The 17,117-nt window shown below is 43.0% G+C and overlaps 1 protein-coding gene across 2 annotated transcripts in view; it reads right to left on the bottom strand.

The window, feature by feature from the left end:
- The window catches only part of sgcd (sarcoglycan, delta (dystrophin-associated glycoprotein)), a 472,390-nt gene extending 456,579 nt beyond the window's left edge, over positions 1–15,811 (bottom strand). For both annotated transcript variants that reach the window (XM_033634701.2, XM_078172632.1), the window contains exon 1: positions 14,955–15,811. The gene's annotated coding sequence lies outside the window, so the exon portion shown is untranslated. The remainder of the gene's footprint in view (positions 1–14,954) is intronic.
- Between the last annotated feature and the right edge of the window lie 1,306 nt (positions 15,812–17,117).

Here is a 17,117-nt window from a genome sequence, read left to right as displayed (position 1 = left end):
CTCTCTCCATGGGATATTTAAAATTAGCTGTTTGTGCATTTAGTCCTTCTGAGGCAAGCCCAGGGGTTTCGTGTTGCCAGGGCCCACGGGAACAAAGCTCCGCAACATTTTCAGTTTCAATACCAATCCTGATGTTGTGGCTGTGAGTATCAGCCAATACCCGATACCGATCCGATACCATGGGTGACCTAAAAAGCTATATACCTTTACATGTAGAAGAGAAACGACTAGAGGCATCGGGCGTTGATGACTACACAGTTCTTTCCTAAGATAAAATGAAACAAGATGAAACAGATTAATGCAATGACGAACAATTGTGCAACAGCAGTTGAAATAGTGTGAAATACCTCCACACAGCAGATTCTCTCCTTCACTCCATGACGTATGACGTAGCTCGCATCGCAATAGATTTAAAGGGAAAGGATCGCCTCAGGTATAGGTTGCATTTTCTGATACCCGATCCATCTATTTTGATGATATGGGGACCAATATTCAATCCAGATACTGGATGGATCTGTGCATCCCTAGCATAGAACTGTTTGGTGGAAACGGGGCTCGAGATTTGTTTTGACCAGCACATCACCAAATCAACACACTGTTCCAAGAACAGTCGAAACTTTTTCAGAAGCTAGAAGTCCCCCTTCACATGACATTAAATCACTTGTGTTTATCATGTGGGCCCTGAGGAATCCATGTCAAGCAATCAGGGATTACAGATTCCCCTTGGTCCCCACATCTCTGTGTGTATTTATTTGATGGGGGCTCATTATTAAATCTATTTGCTCAACTTATGTGATCAAAAGCCCGTCAGCTCCCCCGAGAACTCGCCTGTCTGTTTCTCTGCACAGCTGTCTGTCCGCTCACGTCTCCTCCACGCTGAGTTTTCTAACCTTCAGATGGACCTTTGTGTTGGCTTTTGTTCTTCTTTACAAGACAAATCAATTCCTCAAAGGACTCAAACTCTTAAGTGAAATCAGTTCCAGGTTGCTAATGCGGGCTGTCAGTATCGCTCAGTGGCAGGGGGAGATAAAGCTATTTATGGAGAGGACAGGAGATGAGAGAGACTGGCTTTTCTTTCTCCAACTGTCCCTCTCTGAGGTCCTGAGACCGCCATTTTATTTAGAAACAGATTTGAGGACAAGCACACATAAAAGCCTCAAGGTAGAAACAATGAAACCCCGACTGTCAGCAGCCAGGCTCATTTTTCTTGCAATTCATGTATTTATATTTTCCAACGTCAAGCAGGATTTCACTGTTTGCCTTTGAATGTTTAGCTCCAAGCAACCAATTTTTTAGTGCTGCTGTGGACCAAATAAAAGTCCTGCTTCGTGAATGTGTCTGACCTGCATTAGCACTGTAAACAGGGATGTGCTGGGACTGAAATTCAGCTGGGGACCTTGAGATGGAGAGGCTCAGAGGATACAAGCTGAAAAATGTTGGCAGTTTTTGCAGTATAAAGAGAATCTAATGATGCTGAAGACCTTCAAGACACTTCAGGATGACACCTGCTTCCTCAGTTTGTGCAACACCTCACCACTACACTGAATCAACACAAGACCTGCCGAGCCGGGACACTGCCAACTACTGCTGACTTCTGCACCAACACGTTAACAGTCAGTCAGTAGAGTGCTGAAATAGTTATAAATGCTCTCACACACACATGCACACTCAGACAGTGAATGTTTTTCAATATAGAATCAAAATCAACAATGCAAGAGAATAAAATAAAGTGTGTAAATGCAATAAGAAAATAAACACAGTCAGCTTGTCATCAAAATCAGTGCAAATATTTGGAGACAGTAACAACCAGCATCCAAGGTATAGAGGCTTATACCATGTCAACACCCCAAAACAAATGAACACTGTCCTACCTCACATCACCAGCAAGCCTTGGAGCAGTCCTGCAGTCAGCAGCAGCCTGGCAAACAGTGACCACACCAACCTTGGCTCCTCCACAACGGAAGATATGTCCCTTTGGCGCATTCAACTGAGCACCAACACTGTTCGCTTTTTAGCTCGTCATTTTTCCACCACCGCGCATTTCTTTTTCGCCATTTTCGCTGTTTACGTCTCCGACAATACTTCACACAGGTGCAAACTAATAATGATGACAATGACCGAGCCAATCAGGTTTCAGCAAAAACGAGGATCAGTCTAAGTTGGGAGGGGCCGCTCGTACACCCCCTCGATATTGAAAGTAGTAGATTAGTCCAGTCTGAGGGCTGTGTCGTCTGCGGCTGCGAGTCAGGCTGGCCAACATGCGGAGGACCATAAACAGGGCCGGAACTAGCACATGAAGTGCGCTGGGCGAGCTTAACCTGGCACCCCCACCCCCCTCTAAAAAAATTTAGAACATTTCACACTTAAATACTTGATTCTGATTGGTCAATCAACAAAATTTTTTGAGGTATCACTACTGCTCTGCTGCTCCATTGCTAGGGACGCCATAGCAACAGCCTTAGACTGAGGAGCATCAAAATCAATTAACGTTAGTCCACACAGGCCAAATAGGATCGGAGTGGCAAAATGCAGCATTTTCATCTAAGCCTCAGACTTACTGCTCATCAGGTCATCGGCAGCGCTGTCACCAACCACAGCCAGCGGGCTGGTAAAGTGTGGTTTGAGTTCCAGCTCCATCTAGCCAGATGTGGCAGAGAGGGGAACCATGACCTGATGAGGGAAGCGTTTAAGCTGAAGACGGATGAAAATGGAGTGGAATATTTTACCCTTTCCCACAACCCTGAAACGAAAAATCACAAAGATCCCAGAGATCCATGCAAACAAATTTACAGAGGATGCATATTCGGAGGGCCACAAAACCCAAATTGTCCCGTCAAATTTATTAAGAAATATTTATCTCTATATTTTATTTATATATTTCAGTAATGCTCCGCCACGCGTCGGGGTTCCATTCCCCTGTCGGGAGTTATTTTTCAACAGTCACCGACTCACTATACATTATCCCTTACTTAGAACACGGCACTCTTAAATACTTGATTCTGATTGGTCAATCAACAAAATTCTGCGGCGTTTATTTCTTGAGGTATCACCGCTATTCTGCTGCTCCATTGCTAGGGACGCCATGGCAACGGCCTTAGACTGAGGAGCATCAAAATCAGTTAACGTTAGTCCACACAGGCCAAATAGGAGATACAGATACAGAGTACAGACACATTTCTTTTTGCGAATTTTGAATCAATAAAATGTGCTTTAATTATTATTTTGTGTTACATCACTGAATGTTTTAGTAGTAAGCCATGTTCTAAGCAGGATAATGTATCCCTTACATAATTATTACCTTATCTTTATTGTAGTTATTATGAACGACAACAACACCGAATGAGAAATCAATACACATATGAAAAACTAACAAAACATTAATAACTAAAACTACTGTAAAGCACAGGGTGCGTGTAGTAGCTGGTGGAAACTGATTCGTCCTCGGTCAGAAGGAATAAATTGGCAATCCAGAGATTTAGGATTAAACAAACCCTGGTCAACGGATAGCTCAGTTTGTTTGGAGTGGTGTGAACGCTCATACGAACTCTGGTGCGGACCAAACGAGTGATCCCTGCAGAGGTTTGCTTACAGTGGATAATGCAAATGGACTATCCAGCGAACCAGACAGGAAGTGAACCAAAGAGAGGGAGTGACATAGAGTGCGATGTATTTTGGTGTTTGGTGTTTTTGTGGTAACCAAGCCGGCTGAGGGGGATGGATTTCCGTTTTCAGTCCTGGCCAATCAATGAGCTGGGTTTTCTTCTTCCTAATGCTTTTTTTCCTCCTGGTCAGTTGTCGTTTCGAGCAATACCACCCCCAAACGAGCAGCTGTTGTAACTGCATGTCCAGGCGGTTTGGTCCGCTTGAAAAAGTGCAGTGTGAAAGTGAACCGAACTGAAGGAAGGTGTTAAATTTTTCGGCATTGAACCAAGTCCCCCGGACTATCCTGGTGTGAATGCACCGTAAGCTCAACAACAGTCTTTATTTACCACAACCAGGAAGCAACTGCAGGCTTTAGAATAGTCGGCGATATATGGAAGCCCAGGTAAGATGAGTTGTAAATATCAGGTGTGTGTGTGTGTGTGTGTGTGTGTGTGTGTGTTCATGTAGACGCACAACAGTCTTAACAAAGGGAACAGAGGAACTGAAATATAGTGAGCAGCGGACATGTGGCTTGCCGCTTTGGAGGTCAGAACTGACTAATGCAACTGCGCTGAACCACTGAACTGTTAATAATAAAGTGTCACATGATCAAGCTAGGGCTGCTGGGAAATTGAGTTCTTAAAGGATAACAGGGTGTTTTCTACAACTGCTAAAAGAAAAAAAAGAACACTAAAAGAAAATGATAGGTGAAAAATGTCTCTAATGCTCTCCACATAGACTCTACTCTTAGAGATGTTGCCTATAGGGAGATCCATCATACAGTAACTGCTATCATCAGAAATTGAAAAATAAAATCTCTGTGACTGACGGCTGGTACAGTCTAGAATGGTCTGGCTGTTGGGAGTCTTCCCAAACTTCCCAATGGTCAGTCTGCCCCTGAGTGTAAATAACAGCAGCCACTGTTGACGTCCATCCTTTAATCCTGCTTCCATTCCCACTGCAGACATTTTGTTCTTGGTAATTATTCACCAGACACTATTTTTTATTATGTTTAAAGGTGCAACAAACTGTTTTCTCCACCAGAGTACTAACAGCTATTCCCCCGTTTTGTGAAATGAAAAGATGTGTTATTATTACCTTCGGTTGCACACAAAGGGCCACTGCTGTAAATCAGATTTACTGGCAGTGCAAAACATTTGAATCTAGGCTGTGGAGTTTGTGAACAACAGGTTTTCATTTGCAGTGTGAACTGTATTGTCATTTCTGTCTCTTCTGCTGACTGACTGGTTGTGTCCAGGCTGGAAATAACTTTTGGAACCGCATCACGATCAATACGTATCTGCATCCTGGGACTTTATACTGTTCAAGTTTATTTGACTGTTATTATGGTCACCACAATAAATGATCTTATCTGACAATTATGATAAGCAGTGATAATAATGTAGAAATGATCACAATGTAATTACCACTTGTACAACTGAATGCAATCTGACACAACAGACCCGCATAGATACAGCTCTTGATTCATAGAATTTTTAAAATGGTTGTGGAGCTAATGTGTACATATGATAGAATCAAAGCACCATAAGTGATAATGAATAGGAAGCCAGAAAATTTTGAAGGCACCTTGACTGTCTCTCTCACACACTCTCAAAAACACTCCCCAAAACTTCAACGGGTTGCAAAATCCACAGAAGGCAAAGAGTTCTTTCCCATTCCTCAGAGAATCTGAATTTTCAGTTGTATAAACAGTTTTACCAACAAGCTAGAAGCATTTTTCTTGGATGTAGAAGCTGCCATTCCTGTAAGGTTCCCTCTGAACTTCGACATAGCTGGCGAAAGTCTTCACTTATTTATCAGTTACAAAATCCTTACTCTCAGAGGTAAAAAGCGACTGCTGAGTTTAAATGTCACTCCAAAATGTAGTGTTTTGCTGTACTGGTTCGAAGTACTGATATGTGTATCTGACTAAGCAAGGTAAGATCCAGGCACTGACAGTTCTCACTTGATATAACAAACTACAACCTGAATCAATGCATCTCTGAATATTACTTACTCATGAAGACAGTATTTACTGTGATCTCATCCCTACTCGCCATATTTTGACGCTTAGGTAAAAGCTCCCTGCATCATTATGCAACATTTTGCATTGTATCCTGACGCAGAAAGGGTTGGCGGTGAGTCATGTGAGTTGACTCACGTGACCAAGTAGGGGTTGGCACTAAGGTTTAGGCAAAGAAACCACATGGTCAAGGTTAGGAAAAGGGTTAGCGGTTAGTCACATCAGTCCACTCACTTGGCTACAAAGGGGTCAGTGGTTAGGTTTTGGCAATGAAACTACTTGGTCAGGGTGAGGAAAAAATGTTGTTGACATGACTAATGATACAAACCAATCAGCCAAAGCATTAAAACCACTGGCTGGTGAAGTGAAGTGAAGTCTTCTGAGGAACCTTGGGCCTGGCATTCATGTGGATGACATTACAGACCAAGTACACCCCACTCATGGCAACTGCACTCCCTGATGGAAGTGCGCCCCCCAGGCACAACAGTGCACCATGCCACACCACAAACACTTCTCAGGAATGGCCCCAGGGACGTGACAAAGAGCTCAAGACATCAACCTGGCTTCCAAATTCCCCAGATCCCAATCCGATTGAGCATCCACTGGGCAGGACTCAAAGGATCCGTCAACAATGCCTTGGTGCCAGATAACACAGGACACCCCCAGAGGTCCTGTCTCCATGCCTCAACAGGTCCACCGTAGATCAGACTTGGCTCTGATCTGTCGAGGCCTGGACAAAGGACCTTTGGGTACAGGTTTGTCTCACAGATGCTTGATGAGGTTGGAATCTGGGGCATATGAAAGCAAGGTCAATGCCTTGAGCTCTTTGTCACATTCCTTTGGCCATTCCTGAGCAGTTTTTGTGTTGTGGCATGGTGCACTCCCTTGCTTAGGGGCTGCTGTCATTGGGGGTACTGTTGCAATTAGTGGGGGTACTTGGTCTGTAATAATGTTTAGGTGGGTGAAGTGCGTAAAGGGACATCCACATGAAGGCCAGGATCAAAGGTTTTCCTGCAGAACATTGCATTGATTAAACCATCAACGTTATTCACTTCACCTGTCAGTGGTTTTAATGAGTGAGTGATGACTCACATGACTAATGACTGACACGACAAAATAAAGTTGACTTTTGGTTTACACAGGACACAAAGTTCTGTACTTGTTGGGCCCATCCCGCTCCAGCAGTCTTTGGCACTCTTGATGCTATGTCTATTACTCTGAACATGTCATAATGATGCTAATGGATTAACTTTAAAGTTGCCCCTGGCGTCACTAGCAGCATATTCTGACACCCTGGGAAGTGAGACCAGGCTGCAGCATTGCTTGCAGGACCATTACAGTGAATTGCTTTAGGGTTGTGCAGGTGTTCGCACTATTATGTCCATTCGTTTTACTGAATATGCCAGTTACAAATGAATATTGCAAGGAGCGGGTAGCCATGGACATCACTCATCTCAGTTTTCATTTTGATGCTACAGTATATTCACTCGTCAAAGTCAACATGTTAAACATAGCACATTTCATGTTGATGTTAAATGTTGCAATGCAGAACTCAAGTGCATCCTCTTCTCTAATAACCAGGCACATCCTCTCAGGAGATGGATACACATCCAGCAGCAGATTACGGGTTGTACACAACTTCAAAGCAGATCCAATGACCTGCTTTGTTCTGCCCTTTCCTCCCTCTCGCCATTTCCGTGTTTCGTTTACGTGGCTTCATGCTGCTGGATATTTAAAGACATCAAATACATGCGAGGCCCTGACAATTAGTGGGGACTGTTGCTGGGTAATTAGTGGAAAGAAAGTAAGCCTCCAATTTCCCCTGCCCCCCAGAGAGCATCCCCACTCACACATACAAACTCACATGCATGCACACACGTACACAATCCCACTTGGAGCCAAAACACACACGCATACAGAAACACAGATTTACTGAGCAGTACACTGCTGACAAAGAATGAGAAGAAATATTCATAGTGAATTCAGAGAAGCTGTTATTGTCTTTGTACTGTTGTTTTTGAGGAGATGCGATGTTGCCTGTGTGACTAATTGGACCGGAGAGCGGACATGGAGACAAGACACAACTAGACAGATAAATATACATACATACATATCAAGCACAAATGCACTGTGGCGGGGGGAAGGAATGAAGGATGGGCAGAAGGAAATAAATAAAAGCAACACGACAGAATTAAGAAGCAAGGCGAAGGAAACAAATGGAACAAAGGAGGAGAGCAGAACTGAGGAATGATGGGGGAAAGAATAACAGTGGGAGAGTATAAGGAAATTAATAAGGCAGGAAGGTAAAACTGAAGAAGGGAGAGAAGAATGCCAAAAGCAAAGAAAGACAAAGAAAGAAAGGGGAAACAAGGACACAACAAGTAAGACAGGAAGAAGGCAAAAAGGACATGAGTTTTTTTATTCAACTTGGAGCAAAGAGAAGCAAAAAAAACAGCAGACTCTTCTCATGACAGATATTTTATGGGGGTTGTTTTAGCCTTTATTAGATAGGAATGGGGAGAGAGAGGGGAGAGGACATGCAGCGAAGGGCTGGAGTTGGAAATCGGACCCATGGCCGCTGCAGCTAGGACATGGCCTTTGTCTACCAGGTGAGCTAGCGACCATTCCCATAACAGATCATTTGATCTGACTGAGACATGTAGCTGAAAACACTAATAAAGAGCTGCTTTTCGAGTAGCTACAAGTGTGTGAAGTCAATATGTTTCCTGTGGAATGAGTGCGATATGAATTGCAGCAAACTATAACCACATGCAACCACACCTAACAAACGACCAAGGGCTTGCCTGCCAAATCTGATTTTTAGAAAATGTACTTTTTCCTGTGTCAGTTTTATTTATGAGGGTAGCTGCGACAGAGAGAGTAATTTGCTGTCTTAATGTAGCTGTGACATTTTTCCTGTAGTGTTTAACCATCAATAAAAGTTTTGCACAAAGAAGACAAAAAGTGCTTCTCAAAGTCAAGGATGCCTCCTTGGTAGGACAGGCCAGTGAGTGCCCAGGTGTGCATCATTGCAGAAGCCCCACTTTCAATTCCAGTAAGTCGTGCAAAGAATTGGATGCAAAAGGATGCATACACACGTGCATCCTTGAAAATACTCGCAAGGAAGGACTCAGTCCTTGGTAGAATTCAAAGGATCCTTGACGAGATGCCGGGATTCGATGAAGTAGCCTCCTTGAATTTCAGCCATTTAAAGATCCTTCCTTGACACTGAGAAGCACAAAAAGACTTGACTGACTTTATGAGTTTTTTTTCTCCTTGAGAAACAAGACTACAAAGAGCAGATCCAGAAACAAACCCCAAAAGGTTTGAAACCAGGCAGACTGTCTGACTGCTACTAGGTTTAGAGGCCGTTTACACGTACACGGTGATTTTGATAAACGGAGACATCTTCCTTCGTTTGTGCCCTTCGTTTACACGCAAACGGAGATTTCTCCTCTGAAAACGAGTCTTTCTAAAAACTCCGGCCAGAGTGGAGATTTTGGAAAACTCCGGTTGCGCGTTTGCATGTAAACTGAGATAAACGCAGATAAACGGAGTTATAGGCAGCCCACGTCACAGTATGCGCCGGAACTTGCGCCTGTGTAAAAAGTGCGACCTATGTTGCTATGGTGACAATGGATACATGGAAGGCTTGAGCTTCTCGTTACACTGCCACCTACAGGTTTGGCATGCTCTTGTGTATATATACACGGGTAAGTGTAAACGAAGATCTTTTTGAAAACGGAGATGGTGAAATGTCCGTTTATGAAAATAGCCGGCGACGTGTAAACGGCCTCTTAGAAGTACAGCAGGTATTGAGAACAGGTGTGTTGAATCTACCTGATGTCCTGCCTCAGCCCTGCACGCTCCTGCAGGGAGAGGCTCCTCGTGAGCAATGTCTCAGTGAAAATATTAAAGTACCAGTGAAACAAAACTGTTAGGAGATGTACCATATTGTAACCTTCTTCCTGTCTACTGAAACAGTTGACAGATTCTTCACGTTTATGGAAAAAAAAATGTACTGATTCAAATAAAAGATACTGTCCGTACACAAGCATATACATTAAAAAAAAGAAGGAGACAGCTCTCCCCACACATGCAGACACACACACATATTAGAGTCTGTATCCCAAGACAAAACAAGGACAGTGAAGGCTAATGTCAGACCACTAAAATGAGTTGATTTGTTTAAGGTGCTGAGATGCTGAAGGACGCAGCAGCTCGTCCTCTGGCTCCAAATCAACTTTCCTGACTTTTAGGTGATGCCCTCTGTGCTCTAATGTGGTTATGCATTGTGTGTGTGTGTGCGTGTGTGTGTATAATTGAAGTGTGTACGGGCAAGTTTTTAGCCTAAGTAATTCATGAGTGCTTGCGGAGGTGGAGGGAGAGTGGTGGTGAGAAACACATCGAAGCGTGTTCTGCTCCCTGCTGCAGTATTCATCACAACACCTTTCCTAAAAATTCATTACTCTTTTTCTTCACCGGCTGTCTTGTCTGAGTGTCCGTCATCGCCGCGATGGTTTCCGACGGGGACTTTGTTCTCATCGACACTAGATCAACACCTGCAGTCTCCCGCTGTTCATGCCTTCCTTTATCCACCCTTGCTCCGTATATGTTTTCCTGCCTTGTCATCTCTCACCTCCCTGTCCTCCTCTTTCTCCCTACTTATATGTCTGAGTCACTAAACCTCCCATCCTCCTTTTACCCCTCACTCTCTCCGTCTCTCTCCTCACAGCAGCTACAGGAGAGTTCTGCTGTCTAACTTGATTCATTTTGTTAGGTACAGTACAGCTTCAGGCTCCAGTCAGGTTCCAGTTTGGTTATGTCTCTCTTTGTCTCTCTGACTCTAATCATCTGAGACAATCAGTTCAATAAGTTGAAAGCAAGCGCCATCATGAGGTAGAAATTAATTTATCCAATTCTTTTTTCTCTTTGCCTATGTCCAAAAACATACAGAACTACTGACATTCCCATCAACTGCAGTTCTTCGTGTTTAGTGCCAATAAATCTGCTAGACGTCAGTATGTTGACATTGCTTTTGTGAGCATGTTAGCATGCCTACATTAGCATTTAGTTCAAAGCCGTGCTGCACAAAGTCAGGCTGTTCTCACAAACTGTATGTTCTCCTATGAAAAGTAATGCTGCTAAATGTGTTCAAAGTAATCAAGGAAGTAGTCCCAAGTGATCTTTTAAGGCAGGATTTATACATCTGCATTGAATCGATGCTGTACCTGCAGCGTAGACTCTGCGCCCACGTAGAGCCTACGCCGTAACTTACACTGTAGCCTGATGTGCACCATCCCAGAAATGTAAGTACACATTGCAGAGATGCAGACCTCCTGTTTATTTTTGTAGGCTGAAAACCATTTCCCTCAGTGGAAATGAAGCTTTTATTTACTTTAATTTCACAGATAAGAAACAAAAAGTACTAAAGCCTCCACAAAATAGCATTTTAAGTCTTGTGTGTGATTTATCCTTCAGGGATTTATCCTGGCTTCATATGAGCAGAGGAAATCTCCGCTCATCGCTAGGCTAATTTTTCACAATGTAAAATGCCATAGGCTCATGCTAATAACATTAGCATAATATTTTTGTTTGGAAAACGTGTTAAGTATAAGACAGTTGTTTTGTCAGTGAACCTTGTGAGCTGTAATGAGGCAGAATTTTGTAACTTTACCTTCGTAAAATGTTGCTGTTGTCCCTGACTTCATATGAGTAAAGAGGAGTAGTAGAGGAAAAGTTTGCTAGCTGTTAGGCTAATTTATACAATGTAAAATGCCATAAGCGTGTGCTAAAGAAGTTAGCATGTTGTATTTGTCGGGAAAATGTGTCTAGCAGAAGACAAAAGCTCTGTCTGTGATGCTGCAAGTTATAATGAAGCTGCTTTGTACACTTCTGTTTGAAATTGTTGCTATTGAGCTGTGTTTAATGTGTGTTTAATGTGTTAGTTGGGTGTGTTTTTTATCAACTAAACTTTACAGCACTTCACAGAAACCCCGCCGCCGACTAGTGTTTTGTAGGTGTAACTGCAGAGTGACACAGACACACCACTGCACAAGTATAAATGCTCACAATGGCTTAGGCCATGTGTGTAGGCTACGACGTAGGTTCTGCCGCATGAGTATAAATCCCCCTTGAGGAGGCAGGTTTGGGAGGTGAATGGGTCACAAAAACCTGGACTTTCCCCTGGAGTCACATGTTCAGAACCGTATAAACTTTGAGTGATTTTTTAAGGTATGTCTGCACCACGTCTTTCTTCCTAAACCTAAGTACAGTAAATTTACTTACTTTAACAATAACTTTAGGGATGTCACATCATTCGTGGGGGGCTATTTGGTGGGATATCATATGAACCATTCTATGAGTACAGCCTCACAAAACTGTTAGTGTGGCCACAGACCTTCAGCTGAGCCACTTGATGATATACTCAAAAATAAATTAATAATCTTTTCTGATCATTTATTTTGTCTGCCCGGTGGCAAGGATGCCCTACAAAGATTTAGTTATTCCTTCATGTATTAATCTACCAATAATGATAATACAATTATAGTGTGCTATGTTGTTGTTACACTCTGCATTTATTTGTTCTTGATTACAATTCTCTGGAGAGTAAATGTAATCCAAGAGACGCAGGGGAAATGTATGACATTAGCGGGAGGGGAACACTTGTTGTAATTAACGTTAGAATTTCAACATTTGAAGGCACAGATCTGCCAGAGTGACAAAGGCAGAATGTAAACACTTCTTAGAAAAGGTCTCGCAATTATTGCAATCACATTCACAAGTATGGCTTCAAAGGTGAAAATTTTAACAGCATCTGCCAAACATACAAACTGAATCTAGATAGAAGAAGAACGTAACTGGAAACAAACTCAAGCGAACCAAGACATTAGACAGATACAGTTTAAAAAAGACTGATGTTAAAAGCTTTCTGGGATGGAGCCAATATTGATCACCTCCCTGGCAGCATTTGCTCTAGAGATACTAAAGGTATCTCAAGAAGCATTCTCTGTTTCTGGCATAGCATCCAACAGTGCCCCCTAATCCCCCAAATGCTCTTCCAGATTGAAGCTCTTTTTGAGTCTTCCTTTGCTTTATTTCCACAAATGCTCCCTCATATGCAGTGCCCTGTTTTACAGCTACAGTGGGGTGAAAATAGGGAGACAAAACAACATTAAATGTTGTTGTTAGTTGTTGTAAGTTCTTTTGGATTGATTCTCCAAGTCTCTGGAGCAGCATCAAAGAAATGAACACCATTCTTCCACAAGATATTCACTCATTTTGGTGTTTAAATTGTTGTTGTGGAGAGCGAATATGTTTCTTTACTCACTTATTAAAGTTTTTCTTCAATTTGTCACCTACCAGCACACAGTATACAGTTTTCTTTTGCTGCCTATATTACAATATGCTTTTGGAACCACCGCACTGCCACCCTGAAGGAAACTGATTGGTTTGAAGTTTTCCTCTAGTCTTCTGAGTCAAGCAGCAGGGATGACCCTTGCACTATAAGTAATCATCTGAGGCACTTAAGTGTCAAATGCCCTAATTTGTTTTTTAATGTGCAGTGTTTACTATATACACTGTTTTCATGAAACTGCTGACTGTAGCCAAAGCAGTGTGAATCGATTTTTATCAAGTTTCCATGACAGTCAAAACAAGTGCGCTGCAAGATCATTTCTCATGAGTCATTTTATTGATACTTCAGCAGTGATTTGCCTTACTCGGCACTACTTCAAGCTACTGACACTCAAAAATACTGACAACAAACAAACTGCATTTTCAACAAGTGGAATACCTCATCTTAAATGCAAAATGGTCCCATTATACGAAGAATTCTATTTTTATACCAAATTAACTACTTTGAGTTTGAAGTTTTTTACAGTGTAGAGCCTAATTCTGATCACCGATGTAATCCCATTACTGTTCACACAGAGATATTTAATTGCACCACAATATTTGATGAGATTTTTTACTGTGTTATTGATATAGATCTTCCCGACACCCCTCTGGCTCTAAGTCCTCGATATGCCCATTGCTTGTGGTACTAAATCTGGATAGATGGCTCATAGATGCATCTGTGAATAATTTCAGAGCAGTTGTTCCAAGCAGACGCCTTTTTTTTTTTTTTTTACCAAAAGTTAGGCTGCTCTGTCTAGCCTCCATATCCACTGACTTTCATTTGAGTAATTTATTCAACAAAAGCCAGAGAGCAGCGATCCAGAAACTACAGTGGACCTTGAAATGCAATCACCCTTAAGTTTGAATTTCCTTTCACAGACATGATCCAGTAACACCATCTGTGAGTGAACATCTCAGTGACAAATATTAGTTCAGACACATGATGTGATATCCTTTGTCAGTCATTTGCACTGCTTTATTCAGAGGACGTTGCACGTTGGCACAGACTCTGACACTGAATGCAATTACCCCACATCTGGCTCTCCATGTAGAGACACCCTGCAGTTTTACAGTCTTACAGGGAATAACCCACGCATCTATTGATGTACAGTATAGCAGACTGACTAAATACATTGCACAAAGCAGACCTCCACATGCAGGAGGATGGTTCATATCCAGTGCCAGTTATTCGCAGCAGTTCATGTCAAAAGCAACACAACTGATCCTGCCATTTCATCAGGGATACAAAAACAAATAAAAGAAGAAGTCTTTTTAATATCTGTCATGTGAGAAAATGAAAACCTTTGTACCTACAAACTTAAACAGAATGAGACAGAAAATGAATCACAAACTGAAGAGAATGAGCCCCCCCCCTCTCCAAAGATTCATATAATGAACTTAAAATAGCTGCAGTTCATCTCTGAGTGCAGATTCCTGTGCACCTATGCTAGCAGACTGATCACAATGAACTCAGTGCAAACAGACGCCGGATGCTCCGTGGTTCTAGCAATCCACTTAACACTAAACACCTCTGGCTTCTCAGCTGCAGTGCCATTCATTTCTAACCGGCTGCTGAGCAGAAAGACACAGTGAGGGACATTGCTACAGACACTGGATGATGCATAGTAAACAGGACAGAGCAGTGCGAGTCATGACTAATCAGACAAAGCTTGGGGTTGCGGGAGCAGCTGAACAGTGGACAGTTTCTTAAAAAACACAAGAGCTTCTAGCAGACCAGGAGAGTAATCCAGCAAAGCAAAAATCTGCCACATCACTGAGACTGAGCCGTTCCTCTCCAAAGTACAGAATCGATGCCGCTCGGGAAGAGCAGAGCAGAGTGAAAATGCCACAAAGAGGCAACACAGCAAAGTCAAAGTGGAAGCAGCCTTACCTCTCAGTCAGATGCCAAAATCGCAGTCTTGGACAAGTCAGAAAACCATAGAGCTGGTTAAGCAGCTGGTGCTCCCCGATATACAGTGATACAAGAATCTTTGGCTCGCCAGAAAGGAACTCTTAGGATCCCCAATTTCTTCAGAGCCTTTCTGCGATTTATGGATAATCTCAAGTCTGGTTTAGAGGCTGGAGTCCAGCAGAACCAGCAGCAGACGGCTCATTTCCATGTGCAACACGGGCGCCTCTGACATGCTTCTTCTTCCCTTCAGGGGACCGGGGTGCTTCAGACTGCGATCGGGCTGGGGCAGAGAAGTGAACAGCAGCAGTAAGAGTATTGGTAGTTGTAGTAGTAATATTCCTGGTTGTGGAAAGAACTGAGCATCCTTTAGTGGAGAGATAAAGAGAAGAAGAAGAAGATCCAGCGCACCAGAACCGCAGAGCGCACAGCCGGCGCAGCACACTCTCTGTCGTTTAAATTCCCCCAAAATGGGCTGATTCCAGGCAGGAGGCAGGCAGATCAACACAGCACAGAGGGAAGAGGTGCTGTTGCATCAACATTGTTCTGAGTCTAGTTTTCTTTTTTTAAAGAGGAAAAAGAAAAATCAACACTAAAGCTCCAACACAATCACCACCAGCATCATCTCCTATCCGGGGCTCCTCAAGTCTGCACAGGACCAAGTGTGACTGAGAGAGAGAGGGGAGACAGTGAGAGAAGGGAGAGTGTACGCATGCATGCATGTGTGTGCGTGTGTGTGTGTGTGTGTAAATGTGTGTGTGTGCAATAGAGGAAGATAGGCGGAGAGAGGAGAGCAGCGGACGGACAGGAGGCTGCGAGCGCAAGTGGAGCCGGAGAGCGATGTGAGAGGAGAGGAGGATGCTCGGAGAGAAGGAGGAGGAGGAGGAAGGTTGGGGGGAGATGCCCAGGAGAGAGAGAGTGAGAGGCACAGAGAAGAGGAGAGAGAGACAGAGAGAGAGAGAGAGAGAGAGAGAGAGAGAGAGAGAGAGAGAGAGAGAGGCTCGCACTGTCAGTGACTACATTAACAGCGCTGAGTAGGTGGAGTTTTCCTTGCAGCAGCAGAGGGGGGATCATGATTTGAAACCCAAAAGAGAGAGGGAGAGAGACACACTTAGATGAAAGAGAGGGAGCGAGAGAGACAGAAGGAGATGCAGGGGCAGAGAGGAGGATAAGAGAGGAGTAAGACAGGACGGAGGACGGAGGAAGGGATCAGGATGTTTAGAGGTTAAAAAAACCTGTGACAGCCTGTGAAACCTGTGACAGCAGCTGAGGGAGGAAGAGAAGAGAGAATTAGTGGAGAGAGAGAGGAAAGGTGGTGTGTGTGTGTGTGTGTGTGTTGTGGGGGGGGGGGGGGGGCGGCAGAGTCCCCAGCTGCAGTGATGCTGGCACACTGACAGCCCTCCTCTTGCCAGGGGTCGTAAACATCGATTAGAATATTTAAAGACGCACGCGCTCATGCACCAAAAGAAAACACATGGACACTTAAAGGCCCTGGCACACATTCAGACACACTACAGACACATACAGAATGTGTGCACACATTTCTAACCATTTCCAACATTATTCTTTTTTATTACATTTGCTCTTGTAATATTTCCCTTTTCATTTTAATAATATTCTACCTAATTTTATTGCCCTATTCCGTGTGGTCTCTGCGTCTGTAAAGCACTTTGTAATGTTACTTTATAGACTTTTTTTTCTTTTACAATTTGTTTTGATTATGTAATGTGCACCACTTTGCACAGACGCCAGTTAATAATTTGTGTGAAAAGTTATGCTGGTGTACATGGAAATGATTGGAAAAAGAATCTATAAATAAAGCTTCTGTCTACTTCGTTTGATTCCACGCTTTGTGCCTTCATTCATTATATTTGTCCATACAAGTTATGTGTTGCTGTATATGTATTTAAATTCCAAAGACACTTACTTCATTTGTATTGAAGTGTGCTTTGTAAATAAAATCATCTTGGCATTCCTTGTTAGCAGTTTGCTCAAATAAAGTCTAATATCAGTATTCCTTTAGGAGCCTGACCGATACAGGGTTGTTGAGGCTGATATTGATGTTTCAGATCCTCCGTCCCCTCCATGACCTCGTTGTCTCAGGAGGTATACAGCAATTACAAATGTGGACGATGTACTCATTGC

The sequence above is a fragment of the Epinephelus lanceolatus genome, chromosome 11 (assembly GCF_041903045.1).
Source record: "Epinephelus lanceolatus isolate andai-2023 chromosome 11, ASM4190304v1, whole genome shotgun sequence".
Classification (NCBI taxonomy): Eukaryota; Metazoa; Chordata; class Actinopteri; order Perciformes; family Serranidae; genus Epinephelus; species Epinephelus lanceolatus.
This window is presented reverse-complemented; position numbering and strand designations above follow the sequence as displayed.